Source organism: Sinocyclocheilus grahami, unplaced genomic scaffold (genome assembly GCF_001515645.1).
Source record: "Sinocyclocheilus grahami isolate Dianchi unplaced genomic scaffold, SAMN03320097.WGS_v1.1 scaffold154.1, whole genome shotgun sequence".
In the NCBI taxonomy this organism is placed as follows: domain Eukaryota; kingdom Metazoa; phylum Chordata; class Actinopteri; order Cypriniformes; family Cyprinidae; genus Sinocyclocheilus; species Sinocyclocheilus grahami.
The window spans coordinates 1,079,785-1,095,735 of record NW_015505333.1 but is presented as its reverse complement, the minus strand read 5'-3'; the positions used below and the strand labels follow the sequence as shown (position 1 = coordinate 1,095,735).

General features: G+C 35.8%; 1 pseudogene; it reads left to right on the top strand.

Moving 5' to 3' along the window:
- The first annotated feature begins 2,476 nt into the window (after positions 1 to 2,476).
- The window catches only part of LOC107592558 (copine-5-like), a 178,539-nt pseudogene continuing 165,064 nt past the window's right edge, over positions 2,477 to 15,951 (top strand).

The window sequence follows — 15,951 nt, the reverse complement described above, 5'->3', positions numbered from 1 at the left end:
CACTTTTTTGGTAATGAAAGTACAAATGTGTAACAGGACTAACAGCACTTTTTGGTAAAGAAAGTGTTACACTTTATATTAAGTAAACAATTCCTATGGATTTACCATGCAATTACTCTGATGTTACACAGCAGTGGCCAGTAAGTTAGGCTTTGCATATAAATTGTGGTTACCATGTAAGTACACTGGTATTACAGTGGTGCACCAACTCCACCCACTTGAGATCCAACTCCTCCCACTTTACATATCCCTAAACCTACCCATCTCCGCCCCCTGGATCAAATTGTTCCAATTACTCTTATGCATATTGTTGTAACAAAATGTAGTTATATATGTCCTGATACACATTTGTACTTACACAAATCATTCGGAGGGTTGTTACATGTGTGTAGTTACAGAAATAATACAGCTCTAGATACTATGTACCAATGTGTACTTACACTGTGGTTACATACTACGTACACATCTAGTTACTATGCAAGTACACGGGTATTAGGGCCACTTAATATAAAATGGGACCGTCCAAATAATGGCTAGATTTTCTGTTGTTGAGCTGTTATTCAACACGTCTGCTGAAAAATACTGAACTTGTTCACTTTGGCTCTTGGGAGCTGTCCACACATGGTGGTGCTGAATTGATACACATTCCTACAATTCTAGGTCAGAGCTTTGCATTTTTACACTAAAATAGTGTGAATTCATAATGAATCTTTTGATATTCGTTGGAAAAGTGATTTGATGCTTTTGATTACTAATGTAATAGTGCTGTATAATTTCTTAACATCCTGATGCATTAATCATGAAATGAAGAAGAAGAAAACCTTAGTGTTTCTTTTTTTACTTAAAAAGAATATAATTATTTAAAATCTCTCTCTCGCTCGGGTGGTGCTGAATTGATACACATTCCTACAATTCTAGGTCAGAGCTTTGCATTTTTACACTAAAATAGTGTGAATTCATAATGAATCTTTTGATATTCGTTGGAAAAGTGATTTGATGCTTTTGATTACTAATGTAATAGTGCTGTATAATTTCTTAACATCCTGATGCATTAATCATGAAATGAAGAAGAAGAAGAAAACCTTAGTGTTTCTTTTTTTACTTAAAAAGAATATAATTATTTAAAATCTCTCTCTCGCTCTCTCTAAAAATTACGGATGTATTTTGGGAGAATTACACATCTGTCCTCTGCAACAGAGAATAGTGGTGAATATTATAGAGGTACCTCACCACTTTCATCAGCACAGAATCAGCCTCAGTGGAGTGTTTGCATCAGATGGTGAATCTGCAATAGATTATAATATAATGTAGGGTAGACTGAGGCGAACATCATGGGAACAGTATATCCAAGTTTGAGACGCACACACACACAGGTTTGTTTTTATGGTTTATGGGGACTCTCCATAGGCGTAATGGTTTTTATACTGTACAAACCGTATATTCTATTGCCCTACACCAACCCTACCCCTAAACCTACCCCTCAAAGGAAACTTTCTGCATTTTTAGATTTTCAAAAAATCTCATTCTGAATGATTTATAAGCCTTTTGAATTACGGGGACACTGAAAATGTCCTCATAAATCACCTTCTCGTTGTAATACCTATGTCATACCCATGTTATTATACAAATTTGTGTCCTCATAAACCACATAAACATGCACACACACACACACACACACACACAGGTTTGTTTTTGTGAAAAGTGGGGACATCCCATAGGCGTAATGGTTTTTATACTGTATGTGCTATTGCCCTACACCAACCCTACCCCTAAACCTACCCCTCACAGGAGACTTTGTGCTATTTCAGATTTTCAATACACTCCATTCTGTGTGATTTATATGCGTTTTGAAAAGTGGGTACATGGGGTAATGTCCTGAAAAGTCACCTTCTCCTTGTAATACCTATGTTATATCCTTGTCATTATACAAATGTATGTCCTCATTTGCCACAAAAACGCGTGCGCACACACACACACCTGTGACCAAACATAAGTTGAATTCTGCGTTAATGTGCCAAGTTGCTATGGAAACATTATAGCAACTATACGACAGAATTTTTTTTAATAATGAGAGATTTAATGCTGATGGTTTTCAAAAATATTAATAATAATATTTATTAAATCAGTAAGACATAAAACCAATTTTACCAGTTTGCCCCAAAACACCCCTCACCCATGATAAAACCAGTAAAAGCACAGACTCCCGTATCTTTTTGCTCTCATATATACATTAAAATGATGGCTCTTGGCACAACAGGATTTTATTCAGTTCAACCCCCATGCAGCTCTATAAGGATATCGCCTTTCTGTAGTGTAGCGGAGAGCGCAGTAGTACGCATGGGCGTGTTGGAGATAGTAGGGTAGGGCTGGAGAGCGCTGGATGCTCTGAACGAGCGCACATGTAGAGCACTTGATGTGCAGAGGAGATCCTTCTCTCTCTGGTGATGAACCGCAGCTGACCACCCGATACTGCAGACCAGTTTTAAGCGACTTTCCGTCGACTTTAACCCCATTCAAGTTTCTTGAGTCGTAGGGGGACTCTTCATTAATACCCTGGCCTTGTTAACTCCGGGTTGGTCCGAGCGGGACCGTGAAAGCCTCCGCGGGGCTCCGTGGAACTGCCCCGAGCCGCGCGCGCTCATGGAGGGAGACATCATGGACAAACTCGAGGACATGGCTTCGGTCTACGAGTTCGACCCGCTGACGGGAAACATCCCCGCCACCAAAGTGGAGATCACAGTTTCGTGCAGGTAAGAAAAAAAAGGCGTCCGGTGTGACCACGCGCGGCTGATGGAAAAAGAAATGCGCGTGCGTTTACGTCTCTGCTAGAATAAAACCTCACTGAGAATAGACCAGCCTCGTTCATAGTGTTACTTAACCTAGAGAAGTTATCTAAAAACTTATAATTCTGTCGGGAATGGCACTCCAATGAATAGAATCGTCAAACGTTGCGTGTGATAATAGAGCATAAAGTGAAAAATGCATGCGTTTGTAACACAGACAGAAAACGTTACATGACTAATTATTTGCATTCGTGTATATTTGCACTTGTTTGCAAACTTGGAAGTTTTGGTAATGGGTGGGGACGCTATACGCAACCAATGTATGCATGAATAATACATAATGCTGCTTGTTTAAAGTGTTAAAACTGTCGAACAATTTCTCGTTTACTGTACTGTATGCAGATAATATGCATACACCAGTATTGTGCATTCTACAACTCATTTGCCTCTCACAAACACAAGACTATTATATAGATTTATTTATGCAAACGTTATTGGTACACAAATTAATGGTAGGAATATGTGTGAACGCACGTGTTTTTCTGTGTCGAGATGTTAGAAGGTCTGTGGTAAATGAATGCATGCACAATGTGCTCTGTTTGCTCTGCTCTCTTATTCATTTGATGTTGTTGAAGAGCAGCTGTATTGAGTAGCTGCACTCATTGATTGATTGCCTGTGTAAACACTCTTTCATAACTGAACTGAATGTAGATTCGGACTGCTGGGTGACATCTGTATTACTTCTGCTTTAACTGACTTTGATACCACATTTTTGTTGTAATGTTGTGTTGGGTAGTAATGGACTAAACCTATCTGGATTATGTAATCAGACTACAAACATCAAGTTGGTTCTTTAAATTCATTTTTTTTTACTGATCCTGTCCCTAAATTTTAAAAGAGCTGCCTGAGCCAGAGGTTGAAATAAGTTTGGTGGACCTTCATGAGATTTTTGAAAGGGCTCGTTCCTCATTTGACCACGTACAGAAATAACTTTCAAGGAGAAACATGGAAAATATCACTGAAATGCAGTCCTTGCCTTCCAAAAATGAATACAATCCAAAAATATATCTACCACAAACTTTCCTAGTTCAGTAGTCTAGAATGTAAGCACTGTTATTTAGGATTATTACACACATTTTTGATTAAGTTTTTTTTAATTATTTTTCATGCAATTAAAAACAACACTTATTCACACAACACCAAATAAATAACATGATCTTGCTATCTTACAATATTAATTTCTGTAATTTGTAATCAGCTGTACATTGCAACATTGTACATTAGTCGACACTGTATTCTTATTATAATCACAGTACAGAGCAGTAACATTTGTCTGATACGAAGATGTTGGTTTACCCTGATCTCAGCTCAACTTTAAAAGCCTAGAATTTCAGCAACATGCAATATAAAAGAAAACTTATCAGTTATGTAATGGTGACGGATTCAAACATCAACAATTTCACTCAGATGTATATTTATTTTTATGATCAAAATGGCATGCTGGAAGTGGCAGACTTTTGTTCATTGGCTGAATACAAGTATAAAGACACATGCAGATGATACATGAGGCAGATTCCTAAGAGATGATTCATTGCATTTAAATGAAAATGAATCTCTGTGGATAAGTGCAATTATTTTGTGCCAGGATGATTTGTCTTGATTTGAAGGTACTTGCAGATAAAGGAAGAGCGAGAAGTCATTTGTACACGGTGATTTATAACTGCCTGCGCCTGTGGACCATTCATCCTTTTCCTGTCTACTCCAGCATGTCATTTACAAATAGTGGACGATATTGATTTGCAGGACCCTTTGAGGATAAACTGTGTGTGAAAATACCAATGAATAATAAGTGTGAAATCCTTTGGCTAATCTCCAATACTCTTTTATTATATGAGTCATACAAAAGCAGCATTTTATTAGTTACATTGAATGGCACAAAATAATGTTATTTCAGCTTTTCATGCTATTTCAACATGCCTAATACAGCACATTATGAAGTAAAGAGTATGAACAGGAGAATGAGGCATCAGCATCCACTGGTTTCATGAAGCAGGAGCTTGATTTACCCTAGAGACCTCGATTGGCATTCCCGTCACATATTGAGCTGAGAGCTGTTGTCATAGAGTGGCATAGAGAAGGATCAACAGATTAAATCTATAATGGATTTCACCAAGTTTGCATTCAAAGGTCCAGTCAAAAGACTACATTACATCTGACTGGCCGTGTGACGGTTATGCGATTTGTAAGCTAAATGAAAACCCAGTGTGGGAGTTTGGATCACATGGTGGTCTTTCAATTGAACCTCTTTCATTATCAATGAGATGTGTTCTTTCAGTGCATGTGTCATAATGATGACTTTGGACATAATACGGCGGCGGCAAACTGGAGACTGTTACCATTTTTGTTCATTCTACGTTCATGCCACATTAAGAATTCATTCGGTTACTTCTATTAATGTAAATATTAATGTTCCCCATAATCTAAACCACTCAACCCACCCACTTTCTGTTTATATAACACATCCAAATCTCGACTTGGTTTGGCAAGAAGAAGCACTTTGAGCTCATCATACAATCCATATAGTTGTGTGTTCAGAGCGTTGCTTGCTTGTGAAGAGCGTTTCATTCCTTAGTTTTTTTTTACTTGGTGTAACTAGACATGTCCTGGTTTTAATCGCAAGCTTTAAATTATTCAACACCTTTTCAAAAAAAAAAATCTTGAAAGGGACGTGGCGCAAAGTATTTGTGCTTTTGAGAGACTTTTGAGAGACGAGGGGAACGCTGTGATGTTTTTCAGGTGCACTCTGGGGTGTTGCCCCTCTTGCTTTGTTCTTTGATGATTTCATAAATACTTTATTAGTAAAGTGTACGATTCACTAGCATCTAAAATGCACAGTCTATATTTGCCACCAGAGACCGTACCCGAGATAAACGCAAACATACCCACAATATGGAACACTGTGCAAAGAATGCTTTCATATTCTTTGTGCATTGTGGGAGCGGGATAGTTGATGGTTGATTGCTTCCAGCAGCCAATCACGAGACAAATAATCGTCAGTGTGAAATGTCAGCATGTATCTGGGGACAGATCTCTCAGAGTCATTTCCCTTTCCTGTCGGCTCTTCAAACTACCCAGATACGGTGATTCACCATTCTTCTCTGGATTGTGGAGAAAATAAAAATGATGACCTGTCTTTTGTATGTCATTACTGTGATTTTAGTACAATTACCGGTTTCCTCATTAAAATCCCTGTCACATTGATAAGGCATCAAAAACCTGTTAGAGAAAGACCCTGGTGATGACGGCGGGTGAGATAAGGCTGAGATTACTGTAGCTGGATAAGGCGGAAGCCGGATTACACTACACGCAGTTCAAGAATTTTCAAGTGCTATCGACAATGGAAGCGTCAAACACCCGTTTACTTTATCAGGAACATTGCTGTCTGATCACAGAGATATGCTGTCATCAAAGCAACACCAAACTGCTTTATTGGCCTTTACTTGAAGTCCATTAAGTCAAGTGTGTAGTTCCCTCGTCCGTGATCCGCTCCGGCTCGCGGACTGTCTATGTGAAATAATTTTAGTCAAAAGTACAGTCCATTGATGTCTGCGCACAGCGTTCGCATGTGACCCAGCTTTTGGGTCCACGCGGAAAACAGCGCATGTATATCTCCAGAAGATGTTTAAAATCAATGTATCTAAAATCTTAGATACATTAATCTAAAATGAATGTATATAATAAAATATAATACAATAAAAAAATATAATTATAATTAATGTAATTCAAAACATCTCCAAAAGAGATATAAAAAAAACATTTGTAATATAAAATAATATAATATCATTATAATATAAAATATATATATAAAATATATATAATATATAAAATTCAAAACATCTTTAAAAGATGTTAAAAACGTAATATAATATCATATAATGTAATATAATATATAGGGATGTACCGATTAACTGAGAGCCGGTTGAAAATTGATTCAAATATGTGACGATTCAAATCGGTTGAGATGCTAAACAAATCGCGATTCAGTTAGGTGTAGGAGTTTATATGAATGTATGTCTGAGGGGAACTTACTGACTTTAGGAAATGTTTAGATGGTATTTTCTCTTTTCATCTTGCCTCTGTATAATGCATATTAAAGTTCATAAGTGCAGCGCTGCTTCGTTTACAGCGAAAAAAAACACTTTAAGCACCACCTACTGGCAGAGAGTGAATCTGCGTCTCATTCAGCTCGTCTGCCGTTTCTGTTTCATGCAGATATTTTTTATGTATAGTTTCACAAAACTGAAGTCAAACCACTTTGTTTTTGCGTCAAATTTCGAAATTATACAATGTAATTTAGATTAAAAACGGCTCATGTTGCATATTTGCAGCATCTTTGTTTGGATCATGATTAAAATGCAGTGGTTGCCTCTAATTTTAAATGGAAAGAGCACAAAGCCTTATTTTGTTTATATGACGAGATTTATTTTATTTATGTTACTTATTTTATTTGATTTGGGGCTTGTTTTAAAATTTCAATTTAGTTTTATTTACATTATATTAAAATGTTGTTATTTAGCAGATGCTTTTATCCAAAGCGACTTACAAACGAGGACAATAGAAGCAATCAAAACCAACAAAAGAGCAATGATATGCAAGTGCTATATTAGTATATTATTATAGTGTTATATTTCAGTTTTCACAAAGAAACGTGCAGCATTTTGTCCACGCAATAACAAAAGGACACATTTCATTTCGTGAATCGAATCGTGAGTTGAGTGAATCGTTACATCCCTAATAATATAATATCATATAATATAATATACATACTTTTGTGTGCAGCACAATTTTTGTTTTTGTGTGGACATATTTTTGTATGCATTAATGCAATAAAAATATAATTGTAATTAATGTAATACAAATCATCTCCAAAAGGTGTTTAAAATATAATATAATGTAATGTAATATGATATAATATAATTTAATAACACAATTAATTGCATCCAAAATAAACATTTTTGTTTATATAATATATGTGTGTGTGTTTGGTGTATATTTATTATGTGTATATAAATACACACACATGCATGCATGTATATTATGTAAACAAAAACATTTATTTTGGATGCGATTAATTGTTATAATATAATATGTGTTTTGGGGTTGTTTTTTAAAACGGGAATAAATAGGAATTTGAATAAATGACACCTTAAACATATGAAACATGGGAAACATGAAAAAATATAAAATTTCTATACAGTAGGTTGTGGCTTAGCTAGCTAGATTTTTTTTCAATATCTTTCCTGCTAATTAGGCGATTTAGCTGATTCTTTATGCAAAATACTTATAGATTATTTATTCCCCCTGGAGAAACCTGGGTTTAAGTGCCTTGCACCAAAGGTAATGGTTTATGGATTGCACCTTTTGGTTTTGAACCAACAACAATCATCCAGGGTTGTAGCCACTAAGTGATCCATTGAGCACTGATGTGTCATTCACACATCTCACAGAACCTCATATTATGCAATAGTTTCTGAAAACTCCTGCCATTTGGTTCAAGGTCCTTTGAGAGTATCCTGAACTCTGGCTTTATTTTCTCCCACTCTCTCCAAGTTGCTATGCTGGGCAGGTGGTATCGCTTGTGCTACCCTTCTCTTCGATTTGCACTGCCCTTTGCTAAATACTGAACCGAGTGGGTGGCTTTCAAACTTTTAAGCCTCTCTGCAGATAGTCTGTAAGAAAAAAAAGAATGGAGAGAGAGAGTTTGAAGCAAAGAGGATGTCTTTGAGGTGAGCGATGTCGACAGCCTGCCCACATTCTACAGTCACTCTAATGACAAAAGCATATTCAACAGACAATCCGCCATGAAGATGCCATCCACTGAAGCACTGAGGAAGTAAACAAGAAAAAAACTCAAACCAACAGAGTAAAATAGATTTCTTGAAACAGAATTTTTGTTGCCGTCGCCGATAAGGATCACAGAACGATTGGTGTTCAAAGCAGAGGCAGTGACAACCTCAGAAACCCCAGCGGAGATCTAGTCCAGCCTGAGCTGTTATGATCACAAGGAACATTGATTTTTCTAAACCTCAGAGGACTGACCCTTGTTCGCTGTATTCTAACATGTGCAGACACATGGCAATTGTCAATCTTGCCTCAGTCTCTCCCAAATAGCTGTTCAGTATGGCTGACTGGTGCTTTTTATTGGTTTTTCTGATGGACGTGGCAGAGATGCCGTAAATAACTTCATCCAATTGTTCATTTTCTCGGTCATGGCTGCCATGCAGGCGGAGAGCCTGAGTTTTCTTCATTTTGATTTGAAGCAGAAGAGCCTCTCTCTTGTGAATCATTTTAGCGAGTGTGTTCATGAGCCACGCAACTCTACTGATTATTTACTCATATAAGTGATTTTGGAAAGCATTCTCTCCAAATCCATGTCAAGTTGGGAGCTAAATTATTTTAACATTATACAGTATGTGAACAATAAAGGCTCTTGAGATAGCTGAAGCCAGATTAAATAGCTCCGATCACGTAAACGGAAATATCGAGGTAAACTGTGCAAAACGATAAATACAAGCATTTCTATCCGTACAGCACTGCGATTTACCATGCAGTTACCAACACTGTAGGAATATGGCATTATGGCAGCCTATTAATTATTAATGTCACTATTAGTATAGGCTACATATATTAAATATTGGGTAATATAAAGGCAATAAGTCACTTTTAGAGGTTGTTTTAGTTTCATGTGTTTAAGATGTTTTTCATGACAAATAGCATAGTTTTCTTCTTCTTCTTCTTAGTTTTGTTGTTGTTATAGAAACCATAAAGCCATGGAAATGAGGAGCATGTTTTCGCCTGATTCATGATCTTCCTAATACTACAGTTAACTCTGGATTCAAGAATTACAGTGGCGTTCCATTATGGCAGCTACAAATGAGAATTTAATAGTTCTAATAAACTTTAATCGTATGTGCAAAAGTTGTTGCTGTTTCTGGAAACCTGTCTGCTTTGACCTCATAAAGTATATGTTAATGCATTCATGCTTTTTAATGTGTTGTATCCAGGAATATTTAGTATGCATATATTCATTGTATCTCTGTGCTTGAAATTTTATTAATTTAAAATACTACTTGTGGAAAACATCAACCGTAGTGTTAAATGTTTCGCTACTTCAATCTTACTTCACTCAGGTTCATTCAAGCTGGAATTCTGTGAACTGTAAATTCATTGGCTGATAGACCTCTGAGGCAGACCAGCAACTTTTAAACCTTTTTTTGGGACACAAGGAATAGCCTGATTCCTGATTCTCCCGCACAGCGCTGACGAGCATTTGATCCATTTGAATTCGACACACGACACTTATAACATTATACAGTATGTGAACAATAAAGGCTCTTGAGATAGCTGAAGCCAGATTAAATAGCTCCGATCACGTAAACGGAAATATCGAGGTAAACTGTGCAAAACGATAAATACAAGCATTTCTATCCGTACAGCACTGCGATTTACCATGCAGTTACCAACACTGTAGGAATATGGCATTATGGTAGCCTATTTATTATTAATGTCACTATTAGTATAGGCTACATATATTAAATATTGGGTACTATAAAGGCAATAAGTCACTTTTAGAGGTTGTTTTAGTTTCATGTGGTTAAGATGTTTTTCATGACAAATAGCATAGTTTTCTTCTTCTTCTTCTTAGTTTTGTTGTTGTTATAGAAACCATAAAGCCATGGAAATGAGGAGCATGGTTTTCGCCTGATTCATGATCTTCCTAATACTACAGTTAACTCTGGATTCAAGAATTACAGTGGCGTTCCATTATGGCAACTACAAATGAGAATTTAATAGTTCTAATAAACTTTAATCGTATGTGCAAAAGTTGTTGCTGTTTCTGGAAACCTGTCTGCTTTGACCTCATAAAGTATATGTTAATGCATTCATGCTTTTAATGTGTTGTATCCAGGAATATTTAGTATGCATATATTCATTGTATCTCTGTGCTTGAAATTTTATTAATTTAAAATACTACTTGTGGTAGAAAACATTGTGGCATCAAGCTACTATGAAGGGCGGCCCTTGGGTTTGCTATAGCTCCAGGGCCCTGTGTATGCTTAATCCGGCCCTGCTTGGGCATGCATTATTTTTTAATAATTCAATGGACTGGAGTCAATTATTCCGCTTATACTACAGTTACCACACCTCAATTGTTGTTCAGATGTTGTATTTAAAGACATTCGTCAGGTTTTTGTCCATAAAACGCTCTTGTGAGTAGGATTAATTTCTTCCCACACTTCTGTTAATAATTCCAAAACGTCATTTTAGACCTGTAACGGAGGCTTGAACCGTTGATAGCAGACTAATGCAGTTATTAATCAAGTTATGAGAGAGAGAGATTAAGTGTGTGAATTTCCTGAGTCTGTGCGTAAACTCTAATAGCGAAACTGTAAGTTCATCAGCTTCAAGAACAGCACATTATTACCTCGCTAGTGAGAAATGTCATGTAGCTTTTAAGCTGCTAAACTGTTAAAATTGTCAGAGTAGCGCTAACAACACGTTTCTGTGCGCGTGCATGTTTCCGTGTATGCGAGTGTGTGTCTATGTGTGTGTGTTTGCATGGGAGAGAGAGCAGGAGAAAGACAGTATGTGCTTTCAGTACAAAATATAATGTAATTTTGTGGCAAAAAAAGTTGTTTTTATCCGATTGTTTACTATATTTATTTGCTTGGTCAGTGTCGTTGTGGGTTTTGGTCATACAGGTTTGAAACAACATGAGGGTGAGTTAATGATGACAGAATGTTCATTTTTGGGTGATCTATCCCTTTAAATGAAGACTGTTGTTATGTAAAAGTTATGTTCGTGTACCAATCTATAATTACCTATAGTGGTATCATGGATTTCAGGTTCACACAATGCAAACCATAGACTAGTGATTGGTTTTGGCTTTTACTTGCTTCCTGTGCAAGTAGGTGGTTTTTGGCCAGAATAAACTGCAATGTGGATCAGACCTTATGCCGGAGACTAGTTTTAATGACTTGTGAACTTCCAGGTGTAGTCTGTGCTAATCATTCTTAATCACTAATGGCTCTTTGATGTGCATCCTTAATTTGTGACAAAAACGAGTAGCTTTTTCAAACATCTTTCTATTTCTCTGCTACCCAACTGGCTTTTAAAGCACTTCCCCCGTTCCAGAATCTCTTCCTTTCTCTGTCAAAAAAAGGATCTGCCCCCTGTTTTTTGTGGTTAAATTAACCAGCCGCGACTGGCCGCATGGACTCTTTCTCAAGCTGATAAATGCTCCGGGCCGAGCGAGAAGACCATGAAACTGAAAGGAATGCCGACTGTGGTGGCAGAATTGGATGTGTGTGGGACTCCTGTGCTTCTGTCTGTCTCTTCACAGTCACACACTCACACACACCTGACTGAGAGCTAGTGGAGCGTAGAGGGACCTATTTATGTATGCAGACTGCCTCAAGACCACCAAAGAGACAGGTCCGGTCTGGAATACAAGAAAGATGGTCTCATAATGAGTCTCAGAAGTTATAATTAAATTACTGACGGATGAAAGGAGTTTGACACCATTGGGTTTTAAACCAGTGATTTAAACTTCAACTTTCAAAAATAAAATGTATTTGCTCACCTTCATGTTGTTCAAAACCTGTATGAATTACTTTCTTTTGTGGAATACAAAAGAAGATATTTGAAGAATGTTGGTAACCAATGTTAGTGACCTTTGTACACACAAACATTGAAAAAAAATGATAAAATAAAATTTACTTAAAAAAAATATTTAGACATTTCTCAAAATGTCTTATTTTATCTTCCACAGAAGAAAGAAAGTCACACAGTTTTGGAATGACATAAAAGTGAGAAAATGAATGTTGGTAACCAATGTTAGTGACCTTTGTACACACAAACATTGAAAAAAAATGATAAAATAAAATTTACCAAAAAAAATATTTAGACATTTCTCAAAATATCTTATTTTATCTTCCACAGAAGAAAGAAAGTCACACAGTTTTGGAATGACATAAAAGTGAGAAAATTATGACCGAATTCTCATTTTTGGGTGAGCTACGCTTTTGAAGAAAAATATGGTTGAATTAAAATAATCTGCTGTTTCAGACTCTTTCATTTGAAAACATCCACACTGCAGAAAGTCGATCGATCCATCCATCCCCCAAACTGCTCATTTAATATTAATTAATGAATTATATTATTGAATTATATAATTAATTAATTAATTACAAATTATATTATGCATTATTAAGTAATTGCAAAATAATAATGAAAAAATCATGACTGATACATTAAATCCTATTCTTAATCAATTTTTATTTAATAAGGCTGTCAGTTTAATGTGCCCATTTAATATTAATTAATGAATAATATCAATGAATTATATAACTAATTGTATTAATTATTCTGTTGTACATTATACTAACATATTACAATAAATAATTATAAGGTAAATAATGGGGAAAATTAAATTCTGAGTTTTTTTTCTGTAGTAAGGTTGTTAATTTAATATTCTCTTTTATGTATGTTTTAATGTATTATTTAAGTATTATATTAATTCAAGAAATATGTTATATTACATTTGATTACTTAGAAAATGAATAATGACAAAAACAACAACAACAACAACAACAAAAAGTAATGGAAAACAATTAAGCATGTCTCTGACCCTGACCTGTTCATAAATGAAGTATAAAGACATTTTTCTATACTATCATAGTTTATCAAGTACCACTTCAATTGTATGGATATAAAACAATAGACTGCTAAAGCTACTTTATATTCAGTGCCAACTATTTTACTAATCTAAATAATGCAATACACCATTTAAAATTATATATGAATATTTAAAGTAGCTCAAATTAAAATGTCTCTTTCACTATATATCAAAAAAGGAGGCACTAAATGTCACACAATGTCCTTGTTGCTCATTTAGTGTAATTTACATTAATCCAATTAAAATGACACAGTGACTAATTCCGGTGTTACGTACTGTTTGAACTTAGGGCTGAGGTGACATTGAAGCCCATGTGCAATGCCTCATTAGCATTGAGTGTTGGAATGATTGATTGTTTTGTGGTTGAGGCTGAAAATGCTGGTTCTGGTTGTTGCAACATGTCATTTTGACTGGCAAAACTATGCTCACCAATGGTCATTTTCATTTTGGGCAACATATGTTTCCTGACAGGCCTCATCACATGAGCCGTCGCCGTGTTCCCCCTATCTTGATGATGAATTAGCACCATTAGGTTATACTTTATTAGAACGAATGCACTTGCCAAGGCAGAACATGCTGGGTACAGCTGTTAAACACCAGAGAGTTTAGGAACATGCACAAATCTCTCCTTTTATTTTTGGATTGAATCAAGTCAATTGCTTGGAATTGCATTGTGGCCATTTTGGATGCTCTAGAAGTTTTAATGGTTGGACCTCTGCGTGTCTTTTCTGTCCCCTGCTTGGAGTTCAAGATTAGATTTGTGACACTACATTAGCCAGATATATGTAGTTTTTATTGCTGTGAGATCTGAAGTTAGTCCCTCACAGGCCATAGAAAAACCATTCTGGGTTCCCCAAAGAACCTTTCAGTGAACAGTTAAAAGCCATTTTTTCTTAGTGTGAAGAACATTTTATTAACCCAAAGAACCATTTTCCACTATAAAGAACCTTTAGTGCAATAGAAAGGGTCCATGAATGTTAAATGTTCTTCATGGAACCATAGATGCCAATAAGGAACATATTTGTAAGAGTGCTGTGTGCTTGAAGCCATAGGTCTGCATCAGCAGTGCTGGGATCTTGGGTGAACGATTTCTAAAGCCTCTGAGTCCAGAAGCCTCAAGTGTTACCTCTTTATTCTAAATTTCATGTAATTAGACATTCATTTAATGTCTTTCCAAAACAAGAAAATTATTGCACACAGTATGTAGGGGTAACTTTTGTCCTTCTCACAAGAATAAATCTCATTCAGGGATGTAGGAGTCTAGAGAGACATAAATGTTGTGCTTGAGGAAAACCTTGATGAACATTAGCTCCACTTAAAAAACAGATAAGGTATGAATGTGCAATACATACACTCTTAAAAATAAAGGTGCTTCAAAAGGTTCTTCAAGCGATGCCATAGAAGAACCATTTTTGGTTCCACAAAGAACCATTCAGTCAAAGGTTCTTTAAATAACCATCTCTTTCTTACCTTTTTGTAATCTGAAGAAACAGAAAGGTTCTTCAGATATTAAAGGTTCTTTATGGAACCATTTAGACAAAAAGGTTATTCTATGGCATCGTGAAGCACCTTTATTTTTAAGAGTGTAGTTCAGACGTGTCTTAAAACTCTCCATTAATGATTGATATGAATGTTCTTGCTTTGAATCAAATTAAGCTCAATCAAGTGGGTCTGACCTGCTGTTAATTTCCACTGATAATAATTTGGACTCGTCCCTCAGTTTATAAAAATAAGTAAAAATCACACAGTGTAATCCATTTATAATATGTCTATAGTATGAATTCCGAAGGGTGTAAAAGCAAAAATGCAAAGCTCTTATTGTTTGTGAAGCATATTGATATTATTGTATTATTATTTTTTTTATTTATATTTTATTCATATATTAAGTGGACCTCGAGGGGTGGAATTGCCGACCCCTGAGAATGAAGACAAGACAGTTCAGAAATGTAAAAATACAAGAAATGTCTATGAATCAATTTTATGCAGCATATTTTGAATATTACATATTTGTTTGCATCCATTAAATCATAGAATTTTGGATGACTGTATTTTATACCCTAATAGGGCAACGCATCCTGGGAGATACAACTCATAAAATCCAAAATACTGTATATCAATCAAATAATATGTTTTACTGAAGTCCATATGATATAAAAAGTGACATGAAATGATTTTCTGCTGATCATTTTCCACTCTTGCCTGTTTTAGGGTTAAATTTGAGGCTAGATCTGATCTATTCGCTGAGGATTACACTGGCAATCACTTCCATTGAATGTGATTCAGCAGTGTCATGGTCAGAACAAAAAGCCTCCAACAATCCTCCAAAGCATAGCGGCATAGTTCACACACTCTAAAGATTGCTCAGATAAAAGCATTTGTGTGAGCACTTTTTTTCTGTTGAGTTTAATATAAGATGAAATTTCAGTTCAC